This window comes from Primulina eburnea, chromosome 3 (genome assembly GCF_022965805.1).
Source record: "Primulina eburnea isolate SZY01 chromosome 3, ASM2296580v1, whole genome shotgun sequence".
Classification (NCBI taxonomy): Eukaryota; Viridiplantae; Streptophyta; class Magnoliopsida; order Lamiales; family Gesneriaceae; genus Primulina; species Primulina eburnea.
In genome coordinates this window covers 51,029,615-51,042,794 of record NC_133103.1, presented here as the reverse complement: position 1 = coordinate 51,042,794, position 13,180 = coordinate 51,029,615, and the positions used below count along the sequence as shown (strand labels likewise).

General features: G+C 36.8%; 2 long non-coding RNA genes across 2 annotated transcripts; one reads left to right on the top strand and one right to left on the bottom strand.

Annotated features, from left to right (window-relative positions):
• Window positions 1-8,369, top strand: LOC140828557 (uncharacterized). The gene is made up of 4 exons (XR_012117267.1): window positions 1-246; window positions 5,894-5,999; window positions 7,023-7,104; window positions 7,312-8,369. It is a non-coding gene; the product is annotated as an uncharacterized lncRNA (long non-coding RNA).
• Window positions 8,370-9,458: 1,089 nt separating this feature from the next.
• On the bottom strand, window positions 9,459-12,908 carry LOC140828556 (uncharacterized). Its single transcript, XR_012117266.1, has 2 exons — window positions 12,870-12,908; window positions 9,459-10,542 (listed from the first exon to the last, which is right to left on the bottom strand). It is a non-coding gene; the product is annotated as an uncharacterized lncRNA (long non-coding RNA).
• Window positions 12,909-13,180: the final 272 nt, after the last annotated feature.

The following is a 13,180-nucleotide window of genomic DNA, read 5'->3' as shown; positions in this document are numbered from 1 at the left end:
ACGTGTTGTGTGTTTCTTGCACCGATATTCACTTGTGTGTGCTGTCATTGCGAGATGCATCCTCCTACCACGCGGCATGTGAGCATCTTCCTTCCTCCCCGATTTTTTCCTGCTTCCCTGTCCTTCTCTGTTGGTTGTATTTGTTGCTCGGCTTCCCCCAACTTTTCAGCCTTTTGTGCTCCTTCCTCCTTCAAGACTTCGTTTTCTGCCCCATCTTCACGTCCAACAGGTAGGCAACGACAACCTGTGAGTTATTTCTTTCCTTCTCTTTGGCCTTGATTATTTTATGATATTTTGCTCCGCCTAAGTTGTTCGAATTGTTTTTTTGCCTTCTTTCAGCGTTGTGTTAGCATCCGCCTTCCTCCCCGATTTCTTCCTGTTTTCCTCTGTTGGTTTCATTTGTTGTTCGCTTTTCCCCAACTCCCCAACTTTTTGTGCTCCTGTTGAGTATATTAGAATGAATAAGCGTGTTAGCGCTTCTTAGTCTTACGACATATATAGGTGTAAGCTTTGTATCTACAGAACAGTTTTTTCTTCTGAATCAATAAACAAAGTTCTTCCGGTTGCTTCAAGTACGAACTTCTACATGGTATCAGAGCAAAGGAGTTTGAACTAAAGATCCAGCTGAATTACGCGTGACTGGTGATTACCATAGATCGCGTTCATTTCTGAGCTGCAATTGAGGATTCGTCTTGAGGAATCACTCGTTTTTCCCGTTCATTTTCTGAGCTAGCTGCAATTGGGGATTCAATCTACATTTCTGCTCTGCTCGTACAGACATGGCAAATGCAAACAATTTCAACGATCCGATGACAATTCATGCTTCGGATACTCCAGGTTTGAATTTGATTAATGAGCAGTTAACTGGAGTTGATAATTACAGTATTTGGAGTAGGGCGATGCTGATTGCGTTGCGTGCGAAGAACAAAGTTGCGTTCATCGATGGTACATGTAAGCGACCGGTTACAGGGAATCTCATGTTGCAACAATGGGAACGATGCAATGCATTAGTGTTGTCATGGATTATGAATTCAGTATCGAAGGAGATTTTTGGCGGGATAGTGTATTCCACCGAGGCTTCAGTTGTATGGGCAGATCTTAAAGAACAATTTGATAAGGTGAATGGTTCCAGAATTTTTGCACTACATCGTGATATAGGTCGGTTAGTGCAAGGTAGTAACACTGTCTCAACTTACTACTGTAAATTGAAGCATTTATGGGATGAGTATGCTTCGCTGGTCACCTTGCCATCTTGTGAGTGTGCTACGGCGAGACAATATGTAGAGCATGATCAGCAACAACGTTTACTCCAGTTCTTGATGGGATTGAATGAAAGTTATGCTCACATTAAGAGTCAAGTACTGATGATGACTCCTTTACCATCTGTTGGGCAGGCATTTTCCATGATGTCACAAGAAGAATCACATCGATCACTTACTTCGAATGATACTCAGACATCAGTTTTTTACTCTATGCAAAGCAAAGAAAAGAACACAGAACAAAAACGAGAAATGAAATGTGATTATTGTCATTGGACTGGACACACAATAGATTACTGCTTTCGTCTCAATGGTTATCCACCGGGGCATAAGTTGTATAAACCTCAACAAGGACCTCAACAAGGAAAGTTTTATCCTAAGAAATTTGGCAAAGACATGCCGAAACCAAAAAAAGTGCACAGAGAAGTCAATTTGGTAGAGGAAGGATTTGCTGCTGAAATACGACCACAATCAAATACACCAGTTGGTGCCCAAGTTTTTACAGCTGCACAATATGCAGAAATTCTGAAGTTGCTTGGCCATTCGAACCTTCAGAGTTCGAGCACACAGCCAGTGGTGAATATGGCAGGTAACAACTCGCATTTACATCTTGTTTCACATGCTTGGATAGTAGATACAGGAGCAAATGAGCACATGGTTGGAGATGTCTCTTTGTTGCATAATTCAAAGTCCATGGCAGATTCCACTAAGTCTGTGAGAATGCCAAATGGTAATCAAGCATGCATAAGCAAGATAGGAACAGTACCAATAACCAATAACCTCACACTCGAAAATGTGCTTTATATTCCCAATTTCAGATTCAATCTCCTGTCCATTTCCAAATTCACCAAGAACCATCACTGCTTTGTTACCTTTTATCCGTGTTTTTGCTTGTTTCAGGACCTCAAGACTGGGAAGATAATGGGGATTGGTAGAGAAGAGGGTGGACTATATCATTTGTTCCAAATTCAACACAGAAAATAGGTTTTTTCCCTTTTGAAACAAGATGTAACACTTTGACAGTAGAGAAGCCTTTTATTGCACAATCTTCTGTTAGTATTCATGATTGGCACAAACGATTGGGTCATATGTCTTTTCTTAGAATGAAACTACTGCCATTTATATCCAATATTGATACATTGCCACATTGTTCTGTTTGTCCCATGTCAAAGCAATCTAGACTAAGTTTACCATCTGAAAGTTACACTAAAACCTCTCGGGTGTTTGAGTTAATACATATGGACATATGGGGTCCATTTAACACTCCCACATATAATGGGGAAAAATATTTCTTGACAATTGTGGATGAATTTTCTAGAGGAACATGGGTGTTCCTCATGCATTCTAAGCTAGATACATTTGGGATGATACGTTTCTTTCTTGCTATGGTTGATACTCAATTCTCGACCAAGGTTAAGGTCATTAGGACTGATAATGCAACAGATTTCTTTAATTCTGATTGCAAAAGCCTTTTTCAGTCTCTTGGGATAATGCACCAAAGCTCTTGTCCATACACTCCTCAACAAAATGGGTTGGTAGAGAGAAAGCATAGACACATTCTTAATGTGGCTAGATCATTGAGATTTCAATCCTCCATTCCATTAAAATACTGGGGAGATTGTGTGTTGACGGCGGTTTATCTTATCAACCGAACACCCACTCCTATTTTGAACCATAAAACACCTTTTGAGCTACTTTTTCATAAGCCACCTGCATTTGGGCATCTGCGGGTTTTTGGATGCTTATGTTATGTGTCCGTTCTGCCAGTAGGACACAAGTTTGATCCTAGAGCTAGTCGGTGTGTTTTCTTGGGTTATTCAACTGTGCAAAAGGGATATAAAGTTCTAGATTTACGTACCAAACGTGTATTTGTTTCTAAGGATGTAACATTCCATGAGACTATATTCCCTTTTGAGAATGAACATTCACAAACTCCATTTTTTCCGAGTACTACTTCTTTCATGGAAGATGGCTCTACTTCTGTCAATCCTGAAGCTGTTACATCAGATCCTATAATTCATTCTGACCCCCCCACTGATCAACCATTACGAAGGTCTTCAAGAACCACTGTCCCTCCTATTTGGTTACAAGATTTTTCTTGTTCTCAATATTCCAAAGTCAATTCAGCTGTTTGTCCTTATCCCATATCTAAGTACTTGACATACTCTAATTTTTCTTCTTCCTACCAAGACTATCTTGCTGCTATGTCTTCAGTTACGGAACCAAATTCTTATCATGAGGCTATCACAGATTCTAAATGGCGAGATGCTATGGACTTAGAATTGGCAGCATTGGAAAAGAATTGTACTTGGGATGTGGTTGATTTGTCTTCGGATATTAAACCTATTGGATGTAGATGGGTTTATAAAGTTAAGTTTAAGACTGATGGGATGGTGGATCGATACAAAGCGAGACTTGTGGCTAAGGGTTATACGCAGCAACAAGGAATCGATTTTCATGACACATATTCGCCAACGGCAAAGATTGTGACTATTAGATGTTTCTTGAAGGTGGCAGCCGTCAATCGTTGGCCGCTTTTACAAATGGATGTCACCAATGCTTTTTTGCAAGGGGACTTGGATGAAGATATATATATGTCTCTTCCAGAAGGATACAAAGTGCAAGGAAAACACAAAGTTTGCAAGTTAAAGAAGTCCTTGTATGGATTACGACAATGGAATACCAAGTTTGGGGCTATTATGTCTGAAGCAGGCTTTCGTCAATCGCAACAGGATTATTCATTGTTTGTCAAACAAGAATCGAGCTGTATCACTCTTCTCCTTGTCTATGTAGATGATATCATCATCACTGGAAGTAGTTCGAAGGCGATTCAAGAGCTTCAATGTTTTTTGCACTCCAAGCTGCAGATTAAGGATCTTGGCAATCTGAGGTATTTTTGGGGATTGAAGTTGCCCGATCCAAGGAAGGAATTTATTTGAATCAACGCAAGTATGCACTTGAACTAATTGCAGAAACAGGAGTTGCAGGTGCTCGGCCGTATGATACACCGATGGAACAGAATAAGAAGTTTACAAGTCATGAATTGGATGTTATCATGGGTAAATCTGGCCATGGCAATGCTGAGGATATCTTGCTAAAGGATGCAAGCATGTATAAAAGATTAGTGGGCAGATTGTTGTATCTCACAATTACAAGACCCGATATCTGCTATGCGGTGCAACACTTAACTCAATTTATGCATGCACCAAAGCAATCACATATGGATGCAGCCATTCGCGTAGTCAGATACATTAAGAAATCCCCTGGTTTAGGTGTCATGTTATCTGTAAACACATCTTTCTCTCTTTCTGCTTATTGTGATTCAGATTGGGCCTCATGCCCGATGACACGTCGTTCCCTCACAGGTTAGGGGATTCTTTATTGTCTTGGAAGACCAAGAAACAACACACAGTTTCCAGGTCTTCAGCAGAAGCCGAATATCGTGCAATGGCCTCAACTACCTGTGAAGTTGTGTGGATTTCAGCATTATTAGCAGATATGGGTCTGAAATTATCAGCTCCAACTACTCTTTATTGTGACAATACGGCTGCCATACACATTGCAGGCAACCCTATGTATCACGAACGCACAAAGCACATTGAAATTGATTGTCATTTAGTGCGTGAAAGAGTTAAGGACGGGACCATAGTCACTGCACACATTCCTACCACCGAGCAACTGGGTGATATCTTTACTAAAGCGCTTGGATATCCACAACATTCTTATTTGGTTTCCAAAGTTGGTGTACGTGATCTTCATCAGTCTATACACGATAATTAATGTGTTGTTTGTTTGAGTCTATGTCTCTTCTTTTCTATCAAGGTTGCTCTGTTAGTTTAGTTGCAACCTTGAGGGGAGGATGTTGAGTATATTAGAATGAATAAGCGTGTTAGCGCTTCTTAGTCTTACGACATATATAGGTGTAAGCTTTGTATCTACAGAACAGTTTTTTCTTCTGAATCAATAAACAAAGTTCTTCCGGTTGCTTCAAGTACGAACTTCTACAGCTCCTTCCTCCTTTAAGCCTTCGTTTTCCGCCCGACCTTCATGCCCAGCGGAAAAAAACGACAACCGGTGAGTTACCTCTTTCTATCTCTTCGGCCTCAATTATTTTGTGATTTCCTGCTCTGAATATGTTGTTATCCCTGGTTTTTGGCCTTCTTTCAGCTATATTGATCCCTTTGGTACACGTCCGCTTAGTTTATGATTTCCCCCATGTTTTCCTCCCTTTATGTATAGATTTTAGCAAGCTTGGTACGTGTTGTTAAGTGACCCGTAATGCCTCATTTCTGCTTCGGCTCCACAGCTTCTTTGTAGAGCTTCTTTGGCTTTCCCCCCTTCTCGCGCGGACAGCGCTGGCTTCTCTTTTATTATATATCAGCTGTGTTCTCTTCTCGATTATGTTCGTTAGTATGTGTTTTAATACTTGTGTTCTCTTAAACTGGGCTTACTGTTTTTTGTTTATTATCCAAGCGCTAATATTTTGCCTGAAAACTTACCTACTAATTGTTGGTTGAAGCTCTGCCTACTTTCCAATTATGCATATGCACATCTTCTCTTTAATGTTAGTTTTTTAAAGGCCTTTCAAATTGCTAAAATAAATTGTCTATTTCCAGTAAACCTCCTTTCTGCAGCACATCGGTTTCGACTTCACTGCGCTTTTTGTCCAGCTCCTCTACGTCACCTCTACTGTGCGCTTCCTCTATTTCTGCAGATCGGTTGGCTCTTTGCGACTCTTAGGTCCGTTCTCTTATCCTCCTTCTCTTGTGTGCCGTTCTTTTAGAGTTGTTTCTTCTTTAATACTTCTTTTAGATTTCTAACTGGCGAACATCGATTTGTGGTAGTCCGAACTTTGCTTGTACCATTTCTCCTTGTTCAGTTGGTCGGAGGGACCCCTGCCAATTCATCGGAACTAAATTATCAGAAGTTTTAGAAAAAATATGCACACTGAAGAGAGAAGCCAGATTTCAGGCCCAACAGAACTTGTCTATTTGCTGCCACAACAAAACCCAAGAATTATTGTTGATTCTCTAAAGCAAGGAAATAAAAACTTAAATTTCTACACAGCCATACAAATCCAGATGGAACTAGCAGGAAAGCAAAATTTAATGTTGGTTTGCAAAATGATGATCAATTAGCTTATTTTTCTTGCTTAAAAGTTCCTGAATTTTAGCAAAGCAATCGTATATAGTAGAAAAAAAATCAAATAAATCATTTCCTAATTTTGAGACAAACGGATGATTAGGTAAGAAAGAAAAATAAAAAAATGTACTGGATACATGAAATATAAGGAAATCTAGAAGATTAATCAATACCGATGACTTTTGCAATTATATTTATCGAGGGCTCATTCCCGAGTGTTAGCTCATTGGTTTGGCACTCAAAAGTGTTGATGAATCAATTTTCTTTCTTTGTTTTTTTCTTCTCGGAGCTTCGTTTTGCCTCAGTTAGTCTTGTCATTGTTATTCTTCTATGTTTCTTTAGATTTTGCTTGCTTATTTACTTTTGTCAACGCATTCGATTGGCACGACCTGTGGAATCAGTCGCTTGACGACAAAATCCCCCTGGTTGTACGGTCTTTGTCCGTTAAATGTGAATTTGTGTGTTAGTCTGCTGAAAGATACCTGAAATAATGAATGCTCGAAATGCTTTAAAATATAACAGTTCTTAGATTAAAAATCTGCGTATGAGAGAAAATTTTTTTGTACTTTGTATTTTTTTTAATATAACTTCCCATGTACAATTTTGGGGACCCTATTGCAGCCAAATAAAGGTTCGGCACGCCCTCATTAAAGAGTTGCAAACAGAAAAAAAAGCTAGGTTTTTCAGCCCAAGTAGGATACAGGTTTGGTTCTCGGTTATAAATTTTTACTTCATCGGGTTTATTTATACATGTTTGTGATGCATCAGTTCCCTTTTTGGCTTGCAACATTTTAAAAATTATTTACCTGGACTCTGTGTCATATTGCGCTTTAATTTGTTTTTTTAAACTACGTAAATGTTTGCCCTATTTACACTACTACTGCTAACCATGCCTTACATGTTATTGCAGAATGTTCTCTTATTTATGTTAGAGACTACAGTTATTTCCACATTATTCATCCTTGTAACTCGGAGTTGATAAATACCATAACCGTCTTGCTACGCAGTTCAAGCAACAAAGCCAAGTCGCAACAATAACTTAAGAAACAAGATCTCTAGCCTTTCTGCAGCTTCAAAGCCATCCATTGTTTATGAGGTACAAGCCCTTACTAAAATGCACTCTCTTCCAGCCAACACTTGATTTTCTCAAATATTAGTTGATTTGCATGGTTCAATTATTTTAGATTCTTATGCCTACGGTATTTTTCAGGTATAATTTCATATACTATATTTATTTTATTCATTAAACTTCGTTCTTCCCTACACAAAATTTTAAAATTTTAAACAAATTAGCTATATCTTATCCCACTTTTTTTCGACCAAATGTTATTTTATATGTTTAGTTTTGCGCTACGATATACAGTACAAAGTCTTGCTCAACAAAATAAATATAAATTCGTTCCAATTTGAAAATTGTTTCTTTCTGTAACATTGTTCCTTTTTTTGACACACAAATGATGACTAAGCTTGTTTCAACGTTACACGTGTCAAAAAAAAAACCCATGTGAAGACTAGCCTTTCTTTTTTTATTGAAAATAGCAGTTTTGAATACAACACAGATCAATATTTGGTAATGACTCATCTAAAATATCCACCTCTTTTGTCTATTGACCTTATTTATTGTCTCAAATATACTTATTTATTTTATCATACTCTCACTCTCTTTATTAGCTATATCTTTTCTTTACCATCAAATCCGATGGAAAACAACCTGTACTGTACTTGTATCGACTGTGGACAATGTTACTACAATTATCTATGTCAAAAAGAAGTTGAAGATATGATGAAAAATTTACTCCAACCCAGTATGGACGGTCATCTTCCAGCGAGTTCTTACAATGGAAGCAAAGATTTCTCTTTTGCTAGAGTATGTAACTGATATTGAGAAAGAATTAGATATCAAAAATATGCATGCATCAAGTTCAACCGATTGTCCACTAAATAAATAAATATTTTACTTGTGCTGTATATTTTACTTGTGCTGTATAAAATGCTTAGTTATAAATTATTTGTATCTACCTATTAAGAATTTTAGTTTGTAGCATATGTAATCTACATATATAAAAGTTGTCTTCCATTTCTTGTTTCTATGAATTTTTTTGGCGTTATACTACATTTACTTTCTCTGTAAATCTATTTTACATATATCATACTAAAATTTGCTTTTTCATTACCATGTATATCTTTTTTTCCCCAATTAGTGTCTCGGTTGTTCTACAAATTCAATAAAATTGTATGTTTTCATATCTTCAAAAAATAAAGTGGCAAAGCTATTAGAGTTGGTCTCATGTGAGACCGTCTCATGGATCAAAATCTGTGAGACGGGTCAACCCTACCCATATTCATAATAAAAAGTAATACTCTTAACATAAAAAGTAATACTTTTTCATGGGTGACCCAAATAAGAGATCCGTCTCACAGATATGATCCGTGAGACCGTCTCATACAAGTTTTTGCCAAGCTATTAAATATATGACCTAAGCTCTTAAATATGAAATTAAAAAATCCTCAAGCATCTTTTAGTAATATTTACTTTAAGTATTCTCATCTATTATCACATAATCGTTAATAATCTAAAATACTAAAAAAATTAGGATTAACATATTAATAAATCCATTAAAATATCCAATGTCAAATATCCAATAATCTGGTAGTAAAATCTTTATAGTAAAATCTTTATACAAACATAAAAACATATCTTTGACATTGGATATTTTAATGGATTTATTAATATGTTAATCCTAATTTTTTTTAGTATTTTAGATTATTAACGATTATGTGATAATAGATGAGAATACTTAAAGTAAATATTACTAAAAGATGCTTGAGGATTTTTTAATTTCATATTTAAGAGCTTAGGTCATATATTTAATAGCTTTGCCACTTTATTTTTTGAAGATATGAAAACATACAATTTTATTGAATTTGTAGAACAACCGAGACACTAATTGGGGAAAAAAAGATATACATGGTAATGAAAAAGCAAATTTTAGTATGACATATGTAAAATAGATTTACAGAGAAGGTAAATGTAGTATAACGCCAAAAAAATTCATAGAAACAAGAAATGGAAGACAACTTTTATATATGTAGATTACATATGCTACAAACTAAAATTCTTAATAGGTAGATACAAATAATTTATAACTAAGCATTTTATACAGCACAAGTAAAACATACAGCACAAGTAAAATATTTATTTATTTAGTGGACAATCGGTTGAACTTGATGCATGCATATTTTTGATATCTAATTCTTTCTCAATATCAATTACATACTCTAGCAAAAGAGAAAGCTTTGCTTCCATTGTAAGAACTCGCCGGAAGATGACCGTCCATACTGGGTTGGAGTAAAATCTTTTCATCATATCTTCAACTTCTTTTTGACATAGATAATTGTAGTAACATTGTCCACAGTCGATACAAGTACAGTACGGGTTGTTTTCCATCGGATTTGATGGTAAAGAAAAGATATAGCTAATAAAGAGAGTGAGAATATGATAAAATAAATAAGTATATTTGAGACAATAAATAAGGTCAATAGACAAAAGAGGTGGATATTTTAGATGAGTCATTACCAAATATGGATCTGTGTTGTATTCAAAAATGCTATTTTCAATAAAAAAAAGAAAGGCTAGTCGTCACATGGGTTTTTTTTTTGACACGTGTAACGTTGAAACAAGCTTAGTCATCATTTGTGTGTCAAAAAAAAGAACAATGTTACAGAAAGAAACAATTTTCAAATTGGAACAAATTTATATTTATTTTGTTGAGCAAGACTTTGTACTGTATATCGTAGCGCAGAACTAAACATATAAAATAACATTTGGTCGAAAAAAAGTGGGATAAGATATAGCTAATTTGTTTAAGATTTTAAAATTTTATGTAGGGAAGAACGAAGTTTAATGAATAAAATAAATATAGTATATGAAATTATACCTGAAAAATACCGTAGGCATAAGAATCTAAAATAATTGAACCATGCAAATCAACTAATATTTGAGAAAATCAAGTGTTGGCTGGAAGAGAGTGCATTTTAGTAAGGGCTTGTACCTCATAAACAATGGATGGCTTTGAAGCTGCAGAAAGGCTAGAGATCTTGTTTCCTAAGTTATTGTTGCGACTTGGCTTTGTTGCTTGAACTTAGGGATGTAAATGAGCCGAACTATTCGCGAGTTTTTCGGATCTCGGCTCGTTAAAAAGCTCGTTCGGGCTCGTTCGTTAAGCTTATCGAGCCGAGCCCGACCCTTATTTTGGGCTCGACAATTTTGTGGAGCCGAGCTTGAGATTAATGATGTTCGGCTCGTTAGCTCGTGAACATGTTCGATAATAGGTTCGTGAGCTCAAAATTGAGCTCGGCTCGTTATGCTGGCTCGTTATGCTGGCTCGTGAGCTTGAGCTCGAGCTCGGCTCGTTTAAGTGGTTCACGGGAGTTGCGGGTAAAAAAAAGGGGATATCAGCAACGATTTTTACTAAACCGTCGCTATATAGCGACGGTTTTAATTAAAACCGTCGCATAATAAATTAAGCGACGGTTTCTTAAAACCCGTTATGAATAAACCGTCGCCGATTAATATCAGCGACGGTTTTAGTAAACCGTCGCTCATGGAAACGGTTTTGGGGTTTAGGGTTTAGGCTTTAGGGTTTAGGGTTTTAGCAAACTGTCTATAAATTAAGCTTAGTCATCTTGAGTGTTTATTAAATGGATATATCCGTTGTCCTTACAATCGAAAAAATTGTCAGAACAAACTATATTTAGACGAAATTACAAACCATTTGTGTTTCTAATAAAAAGTACGAAATTGTGGATGTCAATCGAAAAAAAAGTCTTGGATACTACGAACCATTTGTGTTTCCTACGCAAGCCTCGCAAGTTGTGTATTTGACTTATCCAACAACGAAGAGAGCAAAATCAGATTGGATGCATGTGAGTACTCTACGTAGGCGAGCTTATGTCACTGATGTTGAGCCAAATACTGAGCATAATCAAATTGATGCGAACGATGCATTTCAAAACAACGAAAGTGGACCTCATGACATCTCAACTCAATTTCTTTTATCGTCTCAAAATCTAGTCGATGTTAATGTTATGTACGACAACGAAATTGATTTGAACTGAAAGTGAAATAGAAGAGGTTCAATATTCGAGCGACGATGTTCGTGACATTTATTGAATTGTACTTTGAAAAAAATATATATTTCATTAATTATAAATGTTAATGTTTTACAATTATTGAATTTATTTTAGCGAGCAAGACATGACAGAGATCCAACGTCATGGGAGCTATACGTTCACACACATCGACATGCAGATGGATCTTTCGTTGACACGCGATTCGCCTGCTCCACGTAAGTTTATTAAATTTCGTTATTCTCATCAACGTTACATTAAGAAAATTCAATTTGATTCATTTTAAATCAACATCACAGGAGGAGATGTAGCGCTACATGGCTGATTCATTTTGTATGAAACACTTGTATTATTATTTGCAGATTAATAATATGATTACATTTCTCAAATTTTGTTAATTTTTTTTCGATTATACAGCACAATATAATTTTATTTCAGATTTAAATAATTATAACATTTAAAAAAACATTTAGCGGCGGTTTTTTTGTTCAAACCATCGCGACATTAGCGACGGGTTTTATAAAACCCGTCGCTAATGACGACAGGTTTGACATACTGTCGTTATAATAGCGACGGTCTAAAATAACCGTCGCTTTTTGGCGATGATTTCTGTAACTAGCGCTATTTGCGACAGTTGTAGAAAAACGTCGCCGATCAGATCGGTGACGGTTATGCATAACCGTCGCTGTTGGAACGTCGTCGATCCAAATCGGCGACGTTTTTGTAGATACCCGTCGCTATTAGCGACGTTTGTGTCAATACCCGTCGCTATTAGCGACGCTTTTAATCAAAACCCGTCGCTATTAGCGAACCGAGCCAGGCTCATTAAACAAGATAAACGAGCTATTAACGAGCCGAGCTCGAGCCGAGCCCGAGCTTCATAAATTCCGAACGAGCCGAGCCCGAGCTTCAAACCCGAGGCTCGTAACCAGCTAGAGCCGAGCCCGAGCCCGAGCCGAGAAAATAATGAAACGAGCCGAGCCCGAGCCAGCTACTGCTCGGCTCGGCTCGGCTCATTTACATCCCTACTTGAACTGCGTAGCAAGACGGTTATGGTATTTATCAACTCCGAGTTACAAGGATGAATAATGTGGAAATAACTGTAGTCTCTAACATAAATAAGAGAACATTCTCCAATAACATGTAAGGCATGGTTAGCAGTAGTAGTGTAAATAGGGCAAACATTTATGTAGTTTAAAAAAACAAATTAAAGCGCAATATGACACAGATTCCAGGTAAATAATTTTTAAAATGTTGCAAGCCAAACAGGGAACTGATGCATCACAAACATGTATAAATAAACCCGATGAAGTAAAAATTTATAACCGAGAACCAAACATGTATCCTACTTGGGCTGAAAAACCTAGCTTTTTTTTTCTGTTTGCAACTCTTTAATGAGGGCGTGCCGAACCTTTATTTGGCTGCAATAGGGTCCACAAAATTGTACAGGGGAAGTTATATTAAAAAAAATACAAAGTACAAAAAAATTTTCACTCATACGCAGATTTTCAATCTAAGAACTGTTATATTTTAAAGCATTTCGAGCATTCATTATTTCATGTATTTTTCAGCAGACTAACACACAAATTCACATTTAACGGACAAAGACCGTACAACCAGGGGGATTTTGTCGTCAAGCGACTGATTCC